The sequence below is a fragment of the Amblyomma maculatum genome, chromosome 3 (assembly GCF_055883805.1).
Source record: "Amblyomma maculatum isolate TAMU_Amacu chromosome 3, ASM5588380v1, whole genome shotgun sequence".
NCBI lineage: Eukaryota > Metazoa > Arthropoda > Arachnida > Ixodida > Ixodidae > Amblyomma > Amblyomma maculatum.
Window position 1 is genome coordinate 133,721,431 of NC_139346.1, and position 23,682 is coordinate 133,745,112.

The 23,682-nt window shown below is 46.5% G+C and overlaps 1 pseudogene; it reads left to right on the forward strand.

Moving 5' to 3' along the window:
• The first annotated feature begins 13,212 nt into the window (after positions 1-13,212).
• On the forward strand, positions 13,213-22,112 carry LOC146196103 (uncharacterized; annotated as a pseudogene).
• The last annotated feature ends 1,570 nt before the right edge of the window (positions 22,113-23,682 follow it).

Below are 23,682 nucleotides of genomic sequence, written 5' to 3' on the forward strand. Positions count from 1 at the left end.
ACAGTGCTGAGAAAAGAGATAGGAAAGTGAAAGATGAAGTGGAGGACAGGAAAAGGCGACTGCCGATTTCCCCCGGGTGGGTCAGCCCGGAGGTGCCGTCTGTGGGAAGCGTGGGCCAAAGTGGTGTGTTGCCTCCGCCGAGGGGCCTTAAAGGTCCAAACACTCGGCATCGGCTCAACCACCAGGATCCCCTTTTCCCCAGACACGACGATGCCACGCACGGCTAAGCGTGGGTGCTCGGGGTCCATGGTGTCGCACAAAACACACAAACACCTGCTTTAACAGGTGCCCCCTGCGGGGTCTTCAATGTGCAGTAGTGGAAATTATGGTTATTATCTACGTACCTAACCTGCATTGTCTTTTCAACACTTTCACCGCACAGAAAGCCCTACTCTTATTCCGGTCGCCAAGGCAGATCAGATATTGAATCGGCTGCGCAGGGTGGCCACAGTAAAGCCCGGGACACAGTAAGGTCGGGACTAACGACCTTACCAGGGTATGCTTTTGTGGATGAGTAACATTTGTGCATGCGTTTTCATATTTGTGTTTATTTACTTGCAGGCGAGGACCATGGGTGATGGCGAAAGGCTTGTTGCCACCCTGGCACATATTGTGGAGTGGCTGCGTGGGCGCTGTACGGCCGTCGTGTTGTTGACGTTGCCGCCAGTCGCCCGCGCAGCCCGCAATGCCATGCACTGGCGAATTCTGAATTTTGTAAACCAGTGGATCCTTGAGCAAAGCACAGGTAAGCTCGAGTTCATGAGCGTTTAATCCAGCAAATGTTAATGATCGCTTTTATTCCTTCGCAGGCAGCGTGCTGGCGTTGCAAATTCATCGCCTGTTTGTGCGCGGCAAGCGGCGCGTGAAATATTGCTTTTTTGAGAGGAAGAGCTTATATAGCGTGCTGTTGGGCGAGTAATTGGTTCAACATTCTTCAAGCAACTTCGGCCAAGCGATAAACACGAAAAGAAAGGTTCGCCTTATGCACAACTCGCGAGAACACATGCCATATTATTGCCGTTCTTGCGTTGAACCGATGAAATGTCAGCTCCTGAGCTGATAACGAAACTGAGCTAGGGACTACTAATGCAGGAGTCGCCACGCTTTCCAATTTGCACAGCAATTTTTTTGTTGTTTGGCTTTCCGCACGTTTCAAAAAGTATGCACATGTTGTTGAAGTCAAGTTGTTGTCCATGTCCTTTGCGGTGTTCTGATTTATAATAACCTTTTAATTTTTCAGGAGGATCGGCGCAGACCGTCCAACAGGCGGCGTGCATTGGAGCACGAAAGAGACAGACGCCGTTGTTGACGTCCTTGTAACAATAATAACTAAATAAATTGTTTGATGCACTGATGTCTCACGCCGTAGTCCCTAAGCAAGCAGAGCTGTCATCCTGTGGGAGTGATTTCCGTGCAACGCTTGACATGCTACATTCGTGTTCTGTGTTCACATGCGTGCGTAGTGCTCTCCGACTGCCGCGGTTGACCAGATTCGGAAAATGATGATGATGATGGATTTTAATGGCGCAAGGGCTACTCAGGCCAAAGAGCTCCAGACTCAAGGTTTTATATAATGGAATAGTTGTGATTTTTCATGAAGGAATAAAAAACAGTGGTGTATAGGGCCTAAAAATGTATTCGCTCTGTAAAATTGCTAAAAACAATGGTGTATAGGGCCTAAAATTCATTTGCGATATATAATGGATGTGCAATGTATAAGTAGATGTTTTAAAGGATCTCATCCGTCCTCTCAAGGAGGAGCGGGCTGAGACCCACGTCGATAAGAAATTTCATGTAAAAAGCCTACTTGTGATAAAAATTTAAGCACCTGTTTTAAAGGAAACATTGGGTTGTCGCCAATAAAAATGGATGGTGTGCAGGTATTTGATGAGTGAACAAGGAGGGAAAATGACGTCTTCTTTCTTGCTCCAGGTTGTACACATATTATTAAAACATGAATGACAGTGAGCCGATCACCACATTTCGAGCAGTGGGGTGCAGGAGAGTTGGTTAAAAGATATGTGTGGGTTATGTATGTGTGACCAATTCTCAGTTGTTTTTCTGTGGTGTATCTGCCTGTCCTTGGCTTTATTGTGTGTAGTTTATTTTCTGATGTTGCGTCCCATTCCTCTTGCCATTGTTGTCGAATCATGTTTTTTATGAGTGGTTTGAGGTCATGATAAGTTATCTTCAATGTCTGTGCCATTTCGAAGGGCAGCTGACGCAGCTAGCCTATCAGCTGCCTCATTACCCGGTATACAGCGGTGGCCTGGCATTCAACACAGTGTAATTTTAATTTCTAGTTCATGGGCAAACACAAGGCTGTTATAAAGAGAGTTCAGGACTGGGTTCTTAGTATGCCATTTCCAAAAGGATAGGGACGTTAAAACACTGAGGGAGTCTGTGTAGATGATCGACGTCTGTATTTTATTTTCTATAATGTGTCTCACAGCTAAAAGGATACCATGGCATCCAGCGGTAAATATACTAGTATGTCTGTTCAGTGTTTTTGACTGTGAAAACTGTGGTCCATGTGCTGCACAGGAGACTTGAGCAGACTTCGAAGCATCGGTGTAATATTCATCACAAGTGTACCTCTCCTGAAGTGACATGAAGTGCTGCTGTATGGCAATAGGGGATGCATGTTTGCCCACTTCAAGAAACGACAGGTCACAATTAACACCGTGTATTTTCCAAGGAGCAATTAGGTCTTTTATGGAAGTTGTATGAAGACTGGTAACCGAAACATTCAGATATTCAATATGCGTGGCAACTCTGATTGGATATGGTGGTGTTAGAGATGGTTTTTCTTTTTAGAAAAGTGCTGTGCCAGTTTTGTCAAGCAGGAGCCGACGACATGGATGGTCCAGTTGGCATAGTACCTTCATAGCATAAGTTAGAGAAGTAAATTGTCTCCTTCGTTGCAGTGACCATCGGTTCGCCTTGACATAGAGGCTAGCAATTGGGCTAGTTCGGAAAGCGCCCGTAGCGAGGCGAAGGCCGAGGTGGTGCACGGGATCGAGCAATTTTAGCGCAGAGGATGATGCTGACCCATAAAACATCGAGCAATAGTCAATGCGTGATAGAACTACACTATTCAGAAGGTTCAGAAGGCAGTCGCGGTCTGTTCCCCATGACCGGTGAGAGAGAATTTTTAGCAAATTCATTGCTTTGAGACACTTAAGTCGCAACTGTTTTATGTGGGGAATGAAGGAAAGTTTTTCGTCAACAACTACGATTGTTTCAGTGCATGCTGCTAATCGGGGCCGACTTTCGCAACGAAGCGGGTAATTCGTCCACTACACTTGGACTGCTAGTTGTTACAGGTCGCTTACTTCCAGAGCGCTGACACTTGTCACGCCGAATTGCGTTGATTTTGCAGCCCGCGGAAACGTGTTTTAATTTGTATAGTAGCAGTGAGTGTACCGTTGATTCAGGGCCACATTTTGAGCTTTCGAATGGAAGCGCCACGCATGGAAGTGCATGTGTGCCGCATTATTGATCTAATATTTAGAGGAAACCTCTAAGGTGGAGTAGATTTATAACACTTTCACTTTGCGTCCTGCATTTCTCGTAAAAACAAAAAAAATGGCATTACGAAAACGACATAATATTCACTGCATGTTGCTTCATGCAATGTTATTCACTGCTCACCATATATGTTTTGTGTGTGTGTGTATGTGTGCAGGAGCTTGTAGAAGAACTACATGATTATACAAGCAATATCTTCATATACAAGATAATTCCTCGTGGGGATGCACTTGGCCATCAGAGGAAGGCTGACCGCCTCCATCTCAACAGCCCCGCAGGGGGCACCTGTTAAAGCAGGTGTTTGTGTGTTTTGTGCGACACCACGGACCCCAGCACCCACGCTTAGCCCTGCGTGGCATCGCGTGTCCGGGGAAAAGGGGATCCTGGTGGTTGAGCCGATGCCGAGTGTTCGGACCTTTAAGGCCCCTCCGCGGAGGCAACACACCACTTTGGCCCCAGCTTCACGTAGACGGCACCTCCGGGCTGACCCACCCGGGGGAAATCGGCAGTCGCCTTTTCCTGTTCACCCCTCCATCTTTCACTTTCCTATTTTCTTTCTTAGAACTGTCCTGTCCTCTCTTACCTTCTTCATTTCTTCCTACTTCCAAGCGGCGAGGGTTAACCTTGTGTGGCTAGCTACCCTGAGTTACGCCATATTGGGTTATAGTTACGGTGTACAGCTGGCGTGGGCAGGAATTGACAATTTCTGTCCCGTCCCCTCGTTGGGCTCCATGGTGGGTGGCTGGCACTGCAGCCGAACAATATACTTTTTTATGGCATCTAAACTCCTTAACCCCGATCGTCCTCCTTCTAAAAGGGGGCGCACCGAGACCACCATGTTCTTCTCAAAGAACATAAACAACTTTCCTCATTTCCACGTGGGCCACAGTGACCACGAGGAAATCACTGCACGACTTGTGTCCCCATTTGTTTGTTCTCGAACGTTGACGGAGGCCATTGGCCAGGGCTATAAGATAAAGAAACTTGGAAACGGTGACCTGCTACTAATTAATATACAATCATCAGTATCAGAAGCTCAGTGCAGTCGAATCATTTGGAGAAATACCGGTACAGATTAGCCCGCACCGATCACTAAACACTACCCGAGGAGTCATCTCTGATGATGACCTTAGGTACGTGAGTGAACAAGAACTTCTTGAAGGCCTGAAGGAACAAAATGTCACAGATGTTTACCGGATAAAGATCAGACGAGATAACAAAGAGAGAGAAACAAAGCACATTGTACTCACCTTTGCTGCAAGCACTCTCCCAGAATCTGTCGAAGTAGGCTACACAAAGATAAAGCTGAGGCCCTACATCCCTAACCCACGCCGTTGCTTCAAATGTCAGAAATATGGCCATGGCTCTCAGAGTTGCCGTGGCCAACTCACATGTGCAGTGTGCCTCGCACGAACACTCTGCAGACAACTGCGAAGAACAGCCGCTTCTCTGCTCATACTGTGAAGGTGACCACCCAGCTTATTCACGCTCATGCCCGTACTGGAAAAAAGAAAAAGAAATAATTACATTGAAAGTCACCGAAAACATATCTTACGGAGAGGCACGAAAGCGGCTTTCTCTTCCTCAAAAGCCACACTACTCCGTTGTGACGCAGCAGGGCGCGGCATCACAGCGGTCGTCAGCACCTGCCCAGGAAGCAAACAGTTCTTCCAGGGCAGCGCCACCTGCGCCCTCGGTGGAGTCAGCTAGCGCTACTCCACCACCACCCGCAAAGCTGGCTGCGCGGACCCCCAGGTCAGCCGGCCCAAAGGCCTCGACCCATGAGTCGAGGCCTAAAACTGACAATCCTGTGCTTTCTGCACAGTCGTCTACCGCATCTGAAGATGCGATGGACACAACTTCTGCACCCCAGCTGCCTAGGCGGCAAAGCTCATTGGAGCGAAAAAGAAGGGGAAAAGTCCCAATAACAGGTCCCAAGGACCTACAAACCTAAGTTTAAACTTGTCCCCTAAATATCTTTTAATTATGGCGCTCCTCATTTATTGGAACTGCCGAGGACTCTTAAAAAATTTAGAGGATATATATGAAATTCTTGTGGACTATCAACCAAACATACTTTGTCTGCAAGAAACCCATTTAAAACCAGGAGACTCAAATTTCCTTAATCAATATAATGTATTCAGGAACGACAGGAAAGGCAGCCCTCACTCCTCTGGTGGCGTTGCCATTGTAACACAAAAATCAATTCCCTCTCGAAACATTTCACTCAGCACATACTTAGAGGCAGTGGCAATCAGAAGCTTAGTTTATGGTAAAATAACAATGGTATGTTCCCTGTATATTGCTCCAACTTATAAGCTAAGCAGCGAAAGTTTTGAAAAATTGATTGATCAACTTCCGGAACCTTGGTTGCTGGTCGGAGAATAATGCTCACCACCCATTATGGGGATGTACAAGAACGGACTCCCGAGGTGTTCTAATCGAAAAATTCTTATTGTCCTCGGGATCATGCTTACTAAACACAAAACAGCCAACTTACTACAATATAGCACATAACTCTTACACATCCATAGATCTAGCCATTGGCTCCTCGATGTTCCTGGCAGCTATAGAGTGGACTGTCATTAACAATCTATACGGAAGTGACCATTTTCCGATCTTAATAAAATATACTGGAAACGGAAATGAAAATGTGTCGAATCCCAGAAAATTCAAAGAAAATGCAGTCAACTGGAAGATGTTCAGGGAACACTCATCACTGCCTTGTTCATCCATTAGTGGTCTAGCCTGGCGCAGTGTCGCCAACCTGATGTACCCGGCGCTCGTCCGCGCGCCGAAAACGTCGGAGTATAAAGGCCCGACTCCAAACACACACGCGTCATGCGCTGCCGCGCGCCGACGTCGCACGCGTCAGCCAAACTCAGTCTGTGCATGCGCGCGGGCCCTGACAGGAGCGACGACGCTCCGATCTGTTCTTGCCAGATATTTGGCGCGCGCGACGCACGCGTCGTTTCCGGCGCCCAGGCGTCATGACCGGCGTAGACCAATCGGACAACGCACTGGTAGTTCCACATCCGGAATGAGGCTTCGAGCGGCCTTAATGCACATACTGCTTTTTTCCTCGTCAACTAGGAAACAGCGGGATGGAGATCGTGTGGGCTAGTAAAGAAGTCGATAATGAGTTGTTAATTGCAGAGATGGAAAGGAGGCCAGCATTGTGGCTGGCGAGCCACCGGCTGCATAAAAACAAATCGGTCAAAAGAGCTCTCTGGGAAGAAATACTGGGAGTAATTCTTCCGTGAGCACCACGAGTAGGTAAGCCAAGCTGACATTTATGACATTCATGTGCATAAAGAATAATTTGTCACTGTGTTTCAATCACGCAGAAGGAATAAACTTCCTCCAGAGGCGGTGGAAGTCGCTCCGCGATAAATTTCACCGATGGAGATCTTGTGGGCTAGTAAAGAAGTCGAGAATGAGTTGTTAATTGCAGAGATGGAAAGGAGGCCATCATTGTGGCTGGCGAGCCACCGGCTGCATAAAAACAAATCGGTCAAAAGAGCTCTCTGGGAAGAAATACTGGGAGTAATTCTTCCGTGAGCACCACGAGTAGGTAAGCCAAGCTGACATTTATGACATTCATGTGCATAAAGAATAATTTGTCACTGTGTTTCAATCACCGAGAAGGAATAAACTTCCTCCAGAGGCGGTGGAAGTCGCTCCGCGATAAATTTCACCGATGGAGATCTTGTGGGCTAGTAAAGAAGTCGAGAATGAGTTGTTAATTGCAGAGATGGAAAGGAGGCCATCATTGTGGCTGGCGAGCCACCGGCTGCATAAAAACAAATCGGTCAAAAGAGCTCTCTGGGAAGAAATACTGGGAGTAATTCTTCCGTGAGCACCACGAGTAGGTAAGCCAAGCTGACATTTATGACATTCATGTGCATAAAGAATAATTTGTCACTGTGTTTCAATCACGCAGAAGGAATAAACTTCCTCCAGAGGCGGTGGAAGTCGCTCCGCGATAAATTTCGCCGATGGAGATCTTGTGGGCTAGTAAAGAAGTCGATAATGAGTTCTTAATTGCAGAGATGGAAAGGAGGCCATCATTGTGGCTGGCGAGCCACCGGCTGCATAAAAACAAATCGGTCAAAAGAGCTCTCTGGGAAGAAATACTGGAAGTAATTCTTCCGGGAGCACCACGAGTAGGTAAGCCAAGCTGACAATTATGACATTCATGTGCATAAAGAATAATTTGTCACTGTGTTTCAATCACGAAGAAGGAATAAACTTCCTCCAGAGGCGGTGGAAGTCGCTCCGCGATAAATTTCGCCGATGGAGATCTTGTGGGCTAGTAAACAAGTCGAGAATGAGTTGTTAATCCGCCTTTTGCGCGAGTTTTCTGCGCATGCGCGAAGCCCCAGCGGCGACTGATGAAAACACATTGAGAGGCGTCGACGGCGCTTCTCGTCGCCGCACTCATAGCCAACGCACGGGGGCTGGAGGCGCGGTACGTTCACAGCCTCGGTAAAACGATGCCAACCACCTGTGCCGCTTACGGCTGCCACTATCGAGGCGTGCCGGGATGCAAGACGCGTTTTGTTAGGTTTCCTTCGGCGAGCCGCGACCTGCAACGGCGTGAAGCTTGGATTAGGGCAACCAAGCGTCAAGACGTGAATGGGCGACCTTGGCAGCCGACTGCGTGCTCTCGACTGTGCGAAAAACACTTCGTTACAGGTATGTATGCATCTAAAGGAAATGTGCATGATGAAAAGTATCTACCGGAGTTTGCACCAAGCCTGTAACCCACCAGTGATAGCCGCAATGAGCACTTGTTCGGCGCGTCTGATGCGAAGGGGCTGGGTAGCGCAGATATCACAGGTGGCTGTGTGCGCTAGACCGTAATATTTAGCATGTTTTATCGCGACTGCCGCCTGATTAAAAAGAAGAAAAAAAGGGTGTTTGTTGTGATGCACCGCCGTTAGCGAGCCGAGTGGTTGAGCTGGTCATGAGGCTCGCGAACGGCAGTGCATTAAAACGCCGTATTTTTTTTTCTTGTTAGTGAGGTGGCAGTCACGATAAAACATGCTAAATATTACGGCCTAGCGCACACAGCCGCCTGTGATATCTAAGCTACCTAGCCATTTCACACATAAAGATAAGAAGGGACAAAATACATCGCCTTCAGGCCCCGGTGCAACTGAAGCAATCACGCACAGAAGAAATCCTCATTGCAGCTATCACTGGTGCGCTACAGCGTGGGTGAAAACTCCAGTAGGTACTTTTATCATGCCTATTTCGCTTAGATGCATACATACCTGTAGTATCTGTGTTTTTGCCGCTCGGAGCATATATGACGCACTTGACACTTGCACGACGCACAGTATTTTTTTTTTAATTAAAGGCTCGCCTTCGTGCACGCCAAAGCATCCGGACTTTGTTCCTTTAATGTACGCAATCAGATGCACTTCGTTAGGGAGCTTGATAATCGTCGTCTTCGTCCAACCGTTTGCAACGGCAAGGAAACCGCCCGGCACAATAAATGAGTCTCCTGGAGGGTTCATGCTCGTTCACTTGCAGAGTGGATCGCTCTGGACGTAGAACAGGGTTGGTTCCTGACCGAGATGCGCATCAGATATGTAGGAGATTCACATGTGTCACCAAGTTGTTAATTCCGCAGAAATCGCGGCGGAGGCAGAAATGAACGTTGGAGATCCTTTCACAACAGAATGACCATTCTCTGCGCACGGAGAACCTTTTCACCACTGCGACCACATCCGTTCTGACTCCTGAGGCCAGAAACCGGCTACAGCTCTGAATCCATTGCCAGAAAAATGCAGCGCGTTTCCTGCAGGTGTGCATTCCAGCCGGGACAATGCCCTTTTCACGGGGCGTGTATATGTGACCCTCTGCCGATCTTCGTGGATGAAATCCTATAGCTGCACGGTTGTAGATGACGCGAGGAGGAAGCGACGCCCATTGCACCATGCCGGCGCCGCGGTGACCGCATTGTGCTCGGTAACTCAAGACACCCCGCGCATATGCGCCGCTCAAAGTCACAGGAGACGATTCCACCTAGCTCTGCAGCATCAACAAACCCCTGGCTGCTTTGCCCTTTGAGATCCCTCTCTCTCTGCCCCCACGCTCTCCTGTCTGCCGAAAACCTGCACGCTGAGAGCGTCTCATTCTGTCACGTCGAACACGGCCCGCGCTACACGCTCTTACAATACGAAGATAGTATATGCGTACGTGCGTTATGAGTGGATTGTGAAAACGCTCTACCTTCCCCCATACTGCGTGAACATGATATGCTGCAATCACTGTCACTACTTTCCGCTGAGAGGCCAAAAAAGGGGGGAAGCGTTGGCGTGGCCATTTCGTATGGTGCGCTTTCGCGTCGTCTGCTACACTGCCGCTCAATGTGTTTCCCGCCCGCTCCCGCATGATGGCGCCACATCCTCGCGCAAAAGGCGGATTGCAGAGATGAAAAGGAGGCCATCTTTGTGGCTGGCGAGCCACCGGCTGCATAAAAACAAATCGGTCAAAAGAGCTCTCTGGGAAGAAATACTGGGAGTAATTCTTCCGCGAGCACCACGAGTAGGTAAGCCAAGCTGACATTTATGACATTCATGTGCATAAAGAATAATTTGTCACTGTGTTTCAATCACGCAGAAGGAATAAACTTCCTCCGGAGGCGGTGGAAGTCGCTCCGCGATAAATTTCGCCGATGGAGATCTTGTGGGCTAGTAAACAAGTCGAGAATGAGTTGTTAATTGCAGAGATGGAAAGGAGGCTATCATTGTGGCTGGCGAGCCACCGGCTGCATAAAAACAAATCGGTCAAAAGAGCTCTCTGGGAAGAAATACTGGGAGTAATTCTTCCGTGAGCACCACGAGTAGGTAAGCCAAGAGGACATTTATGACATTCATGTGCATAAAGAATAATTTGTCACTGTGTTTCAATCACGCAGAAGGAATAAACTTCCTCCAGAGGCGGTGGAAGTCGCTCCGCGATAAATTTCGCCGATGGAGATCTTGTGGGCTAGTAAAGAAGTCGAGAATGAGTTGTTAATTGCAGAGATGGAAAGGAGGCCATCATTGTGGCTGGCGAGCCACCGGCTGCATAAAAACAAATCGGTCAAAAGAGCTCTCTGGGAAGAAATACTGGGAGTAATTCTTCCGCGAGCACCACGAGTAGGTAAGCCAAGCTGACATTTATGACATTCATGTGCATAAAGAATAATTTGTCACTGTGTTTCAATCACGCAGAAGGAATAAACTTCCTCCAGAGGCGGTGGAAGTCGCTCCGCGATAAATTTCGCCGATGGAGATCTTGTGGGCTAGTAAACAAGTCGAGAATGAGTTGTTAATTGCAGAGATGGAAAGGAGGCTATCATTGTGGCTGGCGAGCCACCGGCTGCATAAAAACAAATCGGTGAAAAGAGCTCTCTGGGAAGAAATACTGGGAGTAATTCTTCCGCGAGCACCACGAGTAGGTAAGCCAAGCTGACATTTATGACATTCATGTGCATAAAGAATAATTTGTCACTGTGTTTCAATCACGCAGAAGGAATAAACTTCCTCCAGAGGCGGTGGAAGTCGCTCCGCGATAAATTTCGCCGATGGAGATCTTGTGGGCTAGTAAACAAGTCGAGAATGAGTTGTTAATTGCAGAGATGGAAAGGAGGCTATCATTGTGGCTGGCGAGCCACCGGCTGCATAAAAACAAATCGGTCAAAAGAGCTCTCTGGGAAGAAATACTGGGAGTAATTCTTCCGCGAGCACCACGAGTAGGTAAGCCAAGCTGACATTTATGACATTCATGTGCATAAAGAATAATTTGTCACTGTGTTTCAATCACGCAGAAGGAATAAACTTCCTCCAGAGGCGGTGGAAGTCGCTCCGCGATAAATTTCGCCGATGGAGATCTTGTGGGCTAGTAAACAAGTCGAGAATGAGTTAATTGCAGAGATGGAAAGGAGGCTATCATTGTGGCTGGCGAGCCACCGGCTGCATAAAAACAAATCGGTCAAAAGAGCTCTCTGGGAAGAAATACTGGGAGTAATTCTTCCGTGAGTACCACGAGTAGGTAAGCCAAGCTGACATTTATGACATTCATGTGCATAAAGAATAATTTGTCACTGTGTTTCAATCACGCAGAAGGAATAAACTTCCTCCAGAGGCGGTGGAAGTCGCTCCGCGATAAATTTCGCCGATGGAGATCTTGTGGGCTAGTAAAGAAGTCGAGAATGAGTTGTTAATTGCAGAGATGGAAAGGAGGCCATCATTGTGGCTGGCGAGCCACCGGCTGCATAAAAACAAATCGGTCAAAAGAGCTCTCTGGGAAGAAATACTGGGAGTAATTCTTCCGGGAGCACCACGAGTAGGTAAGCCAACCTGACATTTATGACATGCATGTGCATAAAGAATAATTTGTCACTGTCTTTCAATCACGCAGAAGGAATAAACTTCCTCCAGAGGCGGTGGAAGTCGCTCCGCGATAAATTTCGCCCTTTAAGGTCGGAATACATGGAGCGTTTTTGCCGCGTCAAACCGGCGTTTTACTCCCGTCGGCGCGCACTCGACGCCCCGCGTCAAAAAAAACGCCCGCCGCCTCCGATCTGGACCTGCCAGATATTTGACGCGCGACGCGCGCTTCTGACGCTACCGGAAGTGGCCAAATTCAACTCACTTTTCGTTCACTTTGGCGCGAACCCTCACATCTTTCCTCGCGCGCGATCTACCCGCATAGAGAAATGGCGACCAAAGCCTCGCGTGTAGAGTTTAACGATAAACTTATATGCGCGGTGCAAAAGCGCCCCATAATATGGGATAGCTCCCGCAAAGACTACAAAGATCACAGGAAGAAAGCGGCGGCATGGGCCGAAGTTGTCACGAAAATTGGATGCGGTATGTTTGCACGCTACAAGTATTTCTAGCAAAGTGCAGGGCAGTCGTTTTCTGCGCCTTTTAACGGTCTGCATGCATGTTCTTCTTAGGAATGTATCCCGCCTGGTCAAAGAACCTCTGTTCCGCTGCCGCACTACTAGTATGCGCGGCGGAGCCAGTCTTCGAGCCGATCGTTGCTTGAGTGTTCCCCACAGTGAAATGACGCGACATATGCTCTTTTATTACGCTTGCCTGTCTGAAAGATATCCGAGTTCTTGTTACATGCATATGCAACGAGGTTGTCAATCTGCATGAATTTGTTCATGGGTAGGTGCATGGTTACGAGCGTTGGGCTAGTTGGCTCACGATATTTTGAAAAGCGTGTAGCTAGCCACAAGGGCGACCAGCCTTACCGTGTCATCAACGTGGTGTGTTACGTGCATTTCAAGATAACGGCAATACTCATTTCGACCTCGCCGCGGTCCCTCAATAGTTTGCTGCTGCTCCTCGAGGACGGGGATGAGATCGCGGCAGCCGTATTTCAATCGAGGTAAAATGCAATAGGAGCCTGTATACTGTGCGTTGTCAGAGCACGTTTAATTCCTACGTGGTGAAAATTTCTCGAGCCTTCCAGCAACCATACCGTGACGAGCCAAGGCTAATTAATGGCGTGCTGTTTTTCATGCCTAAAATATTCACCGTAACGTATTTAATTGGTGTGAATGTATAGTAGTGAACAGAGATTAATCTGTGAAACTCTATTTGCAGGCGTTAATTGCGCGGTGGAAAAGCCTGCGCGATACTTTTATAAAGAAGCATCGCGCATGGAAGGATGGCGCACCAAGTGGCTCAGGAGCCGCCGATGCCGTGCAAGTGCGGTGGCCATACTTCCACCTGATGATGTTCCTGAAAGATCAGGTGGACATTGGCAGGTATGGCCATTGCTTGATGGTTACTGGTTTAAAACAATTTATTTCCAAAAGAAGCCCAATAAAGGATGCTACATACATAAGGAGGCTGGGAAGCAAAGTGCTTTTCAAGCAAGATCAGATGACATATAAGCAGTTGAAAAAAATATATACATTTATATTCTACAGGTTGCATACTGGAATGGGTTGTGTATCATTTTGTGTGCAAAAAAATTAACATGCATGATTTCAGCTGTTTGCATTATTTAAAACAGTCTTACAACAGGTATTAAATGAAAGAAAAAAAGTTGGAAGTTCAAATAAAGTCCAAGGGGGAATGATGATGAGTCCCCTGCATCCAAGCAATGTAAGAAGACGAGTTGTTTGGCGAAAGACCCACTGCTGTCGGCTAAAGTCTTTCAACCAAGCATTATCATATCAGTAAGAATTTATGCAATTGTGAAATGTAAAGAAGTTTGTGGCATTGAGGCTCATGTGGTGTTCCATTTTTATTTTCAGCACCATCTCAAGCAGCCATGGGCAGAGCCCATGTATTCAGGACACAGAAGACATTGAAGCACTGCACAATCAGTGCACAGCAGAATCTCTGCTGCACTCAATATACAGTGAGGCAGAAGGTATGAACTTACATTTGAGTTATGCCACTAACTACTTGGAAATGTGGTTGTGTTTGCAAGAGCCCACACATGGAGTAGAAAGTGCTGACAGCGAAGCCTCTCAAAGATCTAAAGTGTTGCTTTGCTTTTTATAAGTACCATTCTGGTATTAAAAAAAAGAAAGCTATTATTCCTCATGTTACAGTCAACATGATGCTGAAAATCTATGTAAGGCTCAATTCTGGAATACATGCTTGCATTTATGAAGAAGCAGCATGGCACGTTCCTGCTAGTCATTTTGTTTCTTGTTTGTATAATTATGCTAAATCTTTTATAGCGCTTCAGCTTTGAAATCCTCTGTTTTGTCTAGACACAGATGAACAGTCGCAAGGCGAGATCAGCGGAATGCAGGCAAGGAGGAGCCCGAGCCACTCGCATCAAATGGCCTTACTCAGTCCAGCGGGACAACTCCACAAAGCCCTCCGCCTGTCCCCAAAAAAGGGAAGCGAAAAGAAAAGGCGAGCTGGCAAGAGGACATGGACAAAGTAGATGCCACGATTACAGAAGAACTAGAGGAAGGAGCTATGTATGGGCAGCTCGTCGCACACAAGCTTTGAGCATGCCCAAAGCATGCCAAGCATGCAATGGAGCTAGATTTGCTTCAATTTATAGCGAAATATACTTTTGACAGCAAATAAATGTATTCAGTGGCCTGTTTCTACATGGGCCATCAACTTCTTATAGTGTTTCCAGTCCACCACTGCTAAACCAGGCTGTGTAGCATGTTATTCCTGAACATTTGCCAAAAATCCCTGACCACTGAAGAGGTGGGAAAGATACCAGGCAATAATAAGGAACAGTATAAAGGATGTATTTGCTATTCACAGCGTAATCTTTACTGAAATTAGAAATGTACCTTTGAAAATGAATTTGCTCGTTTGAAACAACTGATTTCTTCGTAAAGAGAGTCCAACCTTAAAACTTGCGCTTCTCTTCAAACTCTTTCGCAGCGGTATCTACCTTCGCCTTTATTCTTCTGAGCATATGTGTTTCCACTAAGAGCATTCGAATGTCAGATGTTCATTTTGGATCATAAGTATCAAAAATTGGCTGATATTACAACACAAGCATTTTCACAAAATGCAACGATAAAAGGAACACGGCACTGCAACAGATGTTTAAACCCTCATCATTTATTGCGATTTAACACCAACTGTGAACCTCAATATCAGCGATCTGGGCACAAGGGAGGTGCTGAATGTTCCCACTAAACGCTGTGAGCTGCCCTTTTCAGCATGGTTCAGATATATAAGGTTTATATTTCCAGCTAGTGACTTGTCATTGGACACCTCCTCACTGGGGGGATATCTCGGCTAACCTTTCTTATATGATCAAGTTACGACAGATGTGCTGCGTATTCCTGACACAGTGATATATTCGAAAAGCAGCAGCCTTCGACACTCCCTTGTAATAGCTAATGGCTCGGCTTCATCTGTGGAATAGTGCCCAAAACACAGCACGCTTGCCAGGACGTGGCCCGCTTATCCCTGTGACTAGGCACATATACTCACCAGTTTTTGTGTTGCTTTAATGCCTGAAGGAATTGATATGGACGAAGGCCTTCCTACACCTTGATGGGAAAATAGTGTTCACAGATGGAGAAGAAAACAAATTGCATCGAATCACATTTCTGGAGATACAATTATTAGCACAGAGTGCAGCAAAAATCTGTGTTCTGCTAAATTTGATGACAGAACATTTGAGGCAGCCGGTTTGGAACAGTTTTGGAGCAATATTGTGTCTTGGAGCAAAATGTAGCATATGAAGGCGCACTCCCACCCCTGATACACTATTGATTCTGAGGTGCTGGAATTCCAGTATGTGCCCACTGCCAAGTAACGGCACCTACGTTGGAGAAGTAGTGGGCGAAAAGGTTTTGTGTCTCAGCAGCATTTCCTTGGTAGTTCCACGACTGTGTGGTCTCCAAGTCAAGTAGGCTGCAGCTTGTCTCCTCCACTCTCCTGGGACATTCCCATAATCATCTTCACATTCGACATAGCCTGGCGGGCAATAGGCTGCATCTCGAGCTGTCGATGTGAAGTTGTAAAGGGCACACCAGGCCAGAACAGCAAAGGTAGCATTTTTGGGATGTAGGTTGATGGGCCAAAGCAGGATTCGCCACCAGGCCGCCAGAATGCCAAAAGCATTTTCCACGATGAACCTGCAGTGCAATTAAAAAACATGATTATATGTTTTGTCCCTGTAAAATAGTGCAAGTCAGCCATTTTCCCTTCAAGCAAGCTTTGTATTAGTGCACATGATTAGTTAGTAATTAAAAAAGGTATTAGATATGAAGGAATGTACGCTGAATCATATAAATAGAGGAGCGCAGACATCAAACATTAATAGTGATTCTACTGATTGCTTTAGTTTTGAATGCTAAATCCTTCCTGGCGCAGGCATGAGAGTGAAAAGGAATAAAAAAGCAGCAACTATACTGCAGTTTGTTTCATGCCTCATGTGACCTGTAGGCAACTATTGCAGCCACCAATTAGCTGTTTAAGCTGAAACAGCTTGATAAATGAAATTTAGTTATATTCGGCGCCTGTGGCGAACATTGGTGAAAAAAATTCTCACAGTACACAAGATTATAGAAAGCGAAAAGGCAAAATTTGTACTGATCTTGGAACAAACTGTGCCATTAGCGCTTGACACAAGGAAATCTAAAATGTGCAAAGATGCTTGGGTTAATACTAGCCAGGCACATGCACGCAGTTTTGAAAACAAAGGGGGCTTGACAGCAGAGCCCAGCATGTACTGGCGGTAACTGTGGAACTCTGACTTGAGCTGTTTTATATTGTGCTCATCCCTCACTGCGAGTCCTAATCTGTTCAACTGACGAATGAGTTATTTAGTTGAAGAATAAGCCTTAGGGAGAAGCTGACTGACAGATTTACGTAAATAGTCCATGATAGCAGTGTGTTTCGTCGGTGGGTCGTGACAGATATTCTCAAGCAGAACCCCCCCCCCCCCTCCTTGGTGTGCTTTTTGAGGATCTCCTTGCCTGTTTCTCTACTTTGAAGGGAATCATGAACATCCCCAAAAAACAAGGTTTGGGGGGGGGGGGATGTTAACGGATTATGTAATTTAAACTTGCATTCTGTTTAGGTCGTTTGCTTCTATTAAAAACCTGAAAACACAGGGCAAATCAACGAGCGCATTTTCACCTAAAAGCAACGCTGGATGAAGAGTAATTTGTTTGTAAAACTGTGTAAAATGTTTTTTCCTTAGTTGTTGAAGTTGTCTGCATGAGATTAAAATGTGGATGACTGTTAGCTCGTGTCCGCATGAAATCACACAGGGGCTTATCCTGTGCTAAGAACCAGTGGTATCTCGGGCTTTTCGCACCACGACCTCTATCGAGTGGGGCTTCCAGGTATTCATTCATTCCTTTCACTCCACTGACACTCTCTGCTTTCCTCTAGACCATGAATTGTAGCCTCTGCATCATGTGAGAGAGTCGTCAAAATTCTTCCTCTGTGGAGTGTTTGAAGCCGGATCTGCTGCCGAAAGAAGTTGTTTCGACAGGCAATGAATTTTGGAAATTGTGTTCAGGGTTTCCATCACCACCGCGAGCCCCCTTCGCAAACTTTTTGGAGGCCCTGCACTCAACCACTGCTTGGAAAATGAATTTGTGCGCATTTTCTCCGTTACCCGTCCTGTCAAACATACTATTCTTGGCGGTCGCAAAACAGTTGCGCTACTGCAATAATGTCAATTGTAGCTTTTACATAGGGGGAGGGAGTTCGTTTTCCAAGGCTTGTTTTCCAACCAAAAGGTCTTGTTCCCAGACACCACTCTCACAGTCTTTGTTGAAACGAAAAGTGGCAGGCATTCATGCTGGCGATTCGCGAAAGTGAGACAGGGAGGGAGCGCGACGAATTGGCCGAAACCAGTCACACTGGAGCAGCAAGGCGCTGGACAATCTCCACCCCTTTCATCCTCTTTTTTACATATGAAGGAGTTGTATTCAACCATTGTACCTTTTTTGGATGTCTCCCTGAGACATCTTGAAGTCAACTTCACATTCGAGAGTTTACTTAGAAAGGGAAGTTTGCCTCTGCTCACTTCTTCAAATAATGCGAGTGCGAGTGCTGACCATGCTAGCGAGAAGTGCACAAATATACCGGGCCCAGGAAGCTCCGGTGCTCCGGACTGCAGCCTTGTTACATGAATTTGACATATTGCATGCGGAGTTGGTTATTGGAGAGGAAGAGCGAGTTTTCTGTGCGTTTTCGTCCTTCCTTTTGTTGTTTCTGATTGGGAAGGAAAAATGTCTAGAAGAGAGCAGTTTCAACTTGTCTTGGAAGGTGGAATTTGACAAAGGAAAAGTGTTTTCAGTGCTTCCCTGCACTACCAAATACCTCTGCAATCCCCCCCCCCTCCTCCTCAAATGGGCAAACTAGTACACATACCAGTGAGGGGAGAAGTACACTTATCTTCATCAACATTTTCCGTCAGCTCCTTGCTGTTGAAACCAGGTTACAAATTCTCAGTCTTTTTTAATTTTCTGATGCAGATGTTTCAAAACAATCCCGCTTCGCTACACCATCACCAATTAATTGGTGATAGTATGCTTATACGTTTAGCGGAGCGGGTTTCTGGACTGAGGCGCAGAAACATCGGTAAGAATACTTTCTGTTTACTTCTTCAATGTGCAGTAGTGGAAATTATGGTTATTATCTACGTACCAAACCTGCGTTGTCTTTTCAACACTTTCACCGCACAGAAAGCCCTACTCTTATTCCGGGCGCCAGGGCAGATCAGATATTGAATCGGCTGCGCAGGGTGGCCACAGTAAAGCCCATGGTCGTCGTCCTGGTCGCGACTAACGACCTGACCAGGGTATGCTTTTGTGGATGAGTAACATTTGTGCATGCGTTTTCATATTTGTGTTTATTTACTTGCAGCCGCGGACCATGGGTGATGCCGAAAGGCTTGTTGCCACCCTGGCACATATTTTGGAGTGGCTGCGTGGGCGCTGTACGGCCGTCGTGTTGTTGACGTTGCCGCCAGTCGCCCGCGCAGCCCGCAATGCCATGCACTGACGAATTTTGAATTTTATAAACCAGTCGATTCTTGAGCAAAGCACAGGTAAGCTCGAGATCATGAGCGTTTAATCCAGCAAATGTTAATGATCGCTTTCATTCCTTCGCAGGCAGCGTGCTGGCACTGCAAATTCATCGCCTGTTTGTGCGCGGCAAGCGGCGCGTGAAATATTGCTTTTTTGAGAGGTATGTAAGAGCTTATATAGCGTGCTGTTGGGCGAGTAATTGGTTCGACATTCTTCAAACAACTGGCGAAAAAAAAAAACGTACAATACGGATGTAAGCCGCTTCGGCCAAGCGATAAACACGAAAAGAAAGGTTGTTGTCCATGTCTTTTGCAGTGTTCCGATTTATAATAACTTTTTTTTTTTCAGGAGGATCGGCGCAGACCGTCGACCAGACGGCGTGCATTGGAGCGGAAAAGGAATAGACGCCGTTGTTGATGTCCTTGGAACAATAATGACTAAATAAATTGTTTGATGCAGTGATGTCTCACGCCGTAGTCTCTAAGCAAGCAGAGCTGTCATCCTGTGTGAGTGATTGCCGTGCAACGCTTGACATGCTACATTCGTGTTCTATGTTCACATGCGTGCGTAGTGCTCTCCGACTGCAGCGGTTGACCTGATTCGGAAAATATCTTGTGAGGACTGTCAAGCAAGAGTAATGTGTATACCCGGAAATGTTTTCCAGGAATTGTTTTCCCTACAAAAGTGGAGAAGAGCGAAGCAATTTTGCTTGAGATGAGGACACTTCAATTATCAATGGAAAACAATATAGAACGGGCGCTTTGAGAGGCGACTGAACATTCGACTATTTTCTAGGCCCTTTCCAAGCGCTTTCTCAGTGCGCGTGTGGACACTGTACATCACAGTGGGTATTCCTGCCAATCCCAGCGCGAAAGGGATATGCGATAGGACGGTCGGCGGGGGAAATGGGAGGGGGGGGGGGGTCGTCGGCAGCGGGAGGGGATGCGGCTCGTCGACAGTAGTTTGTTCTTGCACTCAATTGATGCACATGAATTGGCACGGGCCGACGCGTCGACGTAGTGCATAGCGAATCAAGCAATAGATGCTATGTATTGCGATAGTTCATGACGTCGTGATTCCTGTCCTTTTCCTGAATAAATGTAGTTGGAATTTGTTTTACAATGCTTTATTAATGTCATCCTGTGTGATCGACTGTTAGGCTACGCTGCGCAGTGTTCCAAGTTGGTCTTCTCATTGCAGTGCAGTGCTCGTGGTCTATAAGGCGCTTGGTGTAACAGCGAAAAATCTTACAAAGTTTTCTTATGGCCACGGAGTAGTGCGTGCACCCGTGAGCGAACGATGGTGAGCCTTTGATTGTATTTCGAGCAGATGACCTCCATGCCCCGACTGCTCCTTGCCAGATAGTCCCCGCGTAGTGCCACCCCACGTGCGTTACCAAGGAATGCATTCAATCACCCTCTTCCCGGCATCCAGGGTTGCTGTGTTTAGTGCTGAGCGGTTTTTTTTAGATGACAAGACATGACACGCACGCTCGTGCAAGCACTGCTTATGCGTGCACGTGTTTGTGCCCACGTGCACTGTCGTTTATGCCGGGGCTATTCGCGCGCACAAAGGTCCTGAACATGGTCATCGCATCACCATATGCGCCCCTGCAAATGGTGATGCACTAATTACACTTGTCAAAAAGGGGTGCATCTGTCGATGTGTTGGTTTTAATAGATTTTAATGTAAATTCAGTAGGGACAAATATTTCTTCCCCAAATGATATTAGTGCAATATCTAAAGTTTGCACACAAACATTGTCTGGCGCATTGGCAGCACCGACCGTTTGAATCCAGTGCCAGTCTAAGTCACAGACGGAATTGTGTGATCATGGTTGGCGGAGGTGGCTAGGTTGCCAGCCTCTGCCCTTGGCAGGCTGCCAGTTGCAACCGGCCACAATAACGACCAGGTTGTGAAGTGCATGCAGTTGACTTGCCTATGCCGCATGAATTTTATAACTCATCTGGGATTTACTTTAGCATTCCTACGACTACGTTATTAGCCCGGGTAAAGCCCCAACGTCCAAATACTTGCTGTTCAATGCTTTAGGTGAACGCGTTCCTGGCGCAGAGAAACATTTCTATTGCCTTGATTGTGCAGGGTACTTGGGAAAGTCGACTCCTCTGACTCACATTCACTACCAAAACTGCGAGCAGGATATTGATATAGCCTATTGCCTTTTCTTTCTCGTGATGCCTTTGAAGGAACAGATTGAAAGGTTTCTTGCACAGCAGAATTTGAAGTGGGTTCCTAAAGTTGAAATAGACGGTGTGATCAGAGATGTAGGGGATGGCATTGAACATGCCAGGCTGTCTGCTGATTTTTCAAGTAATGATATTTCACTTCTGTAGAATACAGATGGAATTAGAGTTTTTGAAAAATCAGCGTTTGACATCTGGCCTGTTCAGTGCCAAATACTGCGACTGGACCCCACAGTATGCCTGCCCTTTGGTTCCTTACACCCTTTACAAAGGAGCTACAGGAGCTTTCAACGGGGTTTAGTTTCATAAAAAATGGGGAACGAGTTAGAGTTAGGGTTTTTGCAGCTGCTTGTTCAGAGGATGCTGTTGGTCGGTCAGCAGTGCAGAACTGCAAACAGTTTAATGGGTTTTATGGGTGTGGCTTGTGTTTCCATCCCTAGGGTTCCTCTTATGAATATATATGGATCCTGCTCCGAAGCACAGGACTGCTGTGGACCATCTTGAAGAGGCCAAGAAGGGCACTCCTTCAGAGCCTGTTCACAGAGTTAAAGGACCTTGCCTTGCCATGACTCTTCCTCGATTTGATGTGGTGGCTGGCTTCATCCCAGATTATCAGCACTGCGCATGCCTTGGCGTCATGTGACAGCTACTTAAACTCTGGCTAGAGAGTGAATATTATGGCTGCCCTTGTTACATCGGAACCAAAGTAGTTAAATAGCCTGTTGGCTTTATCACCTCCAACAGATATAACCCGCACCCCCAGGCGGTTTGAGGACCGAGCCTATTGGAATGCTTCAGAGTTACGGGCTCTTTTGCTCTTTTATGGATACACTGTTCTGAAACCAGTTCTGCCCCATCAGTTTTTTTAAACACTTTTTGATTCTCTCTTACAGCATGTATTTGCTGCTTAAGACGCAAATCACCGAGCAAGACCTTTGTGAAGCAAGGGTTATGCTCGAAAAGTCTGTGTTGCAAATGGGAAGTTTGTACTTCAAGGAAAACATGTCATACAATGTTCACCAGCTACTCCATTTGATAGATTCTGTGAAAGCTTGGGGTCCTCTTTGGGCAACATCCTGCTTTCGCTTTGAAGGACGGAATGCCATTCTTTTAAATTACTTCTCTGGGACCCAGTGTGTTGCCGAGCAGACAATGCATACTTTCATTTGGTTGCAGCACCTTGCTTTGTGGGCAGACAAAATCGTAGTGTCTGAAGCGAAGACATTTTTTGAAAGGATGGTTGGCCGACAGACCATGGGCAGGACTGGAGTGGCACTCCCCGGGGGTGTAGTTGTTTATCAGCGACAGAGTGGCTCATGTGGTAACATCAGGCTAGAGGTAGTTCTGGAAAACCACTTAGGATATCTGCCTCCAAAAGTAACTTATTACCACAGGTTCCAGCTCAAGAGAATTCTGTGGCATTCTGAAGAGTGTCCAAGAGAGTGAACTGTGTTGCACAGCTACAGGATGGTTCTTTGGTCATCACACAACACTTGCTGCGTTTGAAGGGAATCCTTCGCACCTGCTGCCTCAGTATTTGGTGCTGGTAGAAAAGCTGGAGCCGGTGCGAAACACTCCCTTTGGGGACTAGTTAGGAATTTCCCTTTCAGCACTCAGATAAGGAACGCGAGCAGGTGCCATTGTAGTGTGTAGCCCTCATGCTCTTTTGAGAAAGTGTGTGGCCCGGATGTGCACCTCTAGAAGTTTTCTTATTGTGTCCTTTATTAACCAAGTTGAACGAGACTAAAGAAAAAGTTGTAGTTCACCTATCCTTGAACCTAATCAGCAATAGCACAGTTATGCTTGGTTTTACAAGTGACCACACTGCCTGGCTGGCACAAGCTGCATTCCCTCTGCTTAGTGAGAGTGGCTTGCTGCTGAGTTACATCGAGTTGGCAGCCAAGCCACTACAGTGACCATTACAGCTAGAAAACAGAGAGCCAAAACTATTTCTCCAAGCAACGACACTGAGACCTTTAGCTCAAAATGCTATTTCTGAATTTTAGTATGTTAGATATAGCTATAGATATAGAATTTCACATACCTGGGGTTTTTAAGTGCGCACTGACAGAGCACAGTTCATAGATGGATACTGTACCAACATGTGTTCATGTATAGCTAACTCTCAGTAATTCAAATTGCTTAACAACAAGTTTCAGTAAATAAAAATGAATAGGGGGTTCTGACAAGTTTTCATATAATGCTGTGACGAAATGCTAGTGGTGACAACAAATAACAGCAGAGTGCCATCAATGTGGGGTGGCTTTTATTCTAGTCAAATGCTTTTTTTTGGTCAACAAGGCACCATGTCTGAAGTGCTGCTGTGCATTCATTACCAAACTTTGCTTTATTTTTTTTTATTTTTTTTTTCAGGTTTATTTCATTATAAATTTTTTGGTCATCTCCGCAAATCTTATATTACCAAAAATCCACTTCATG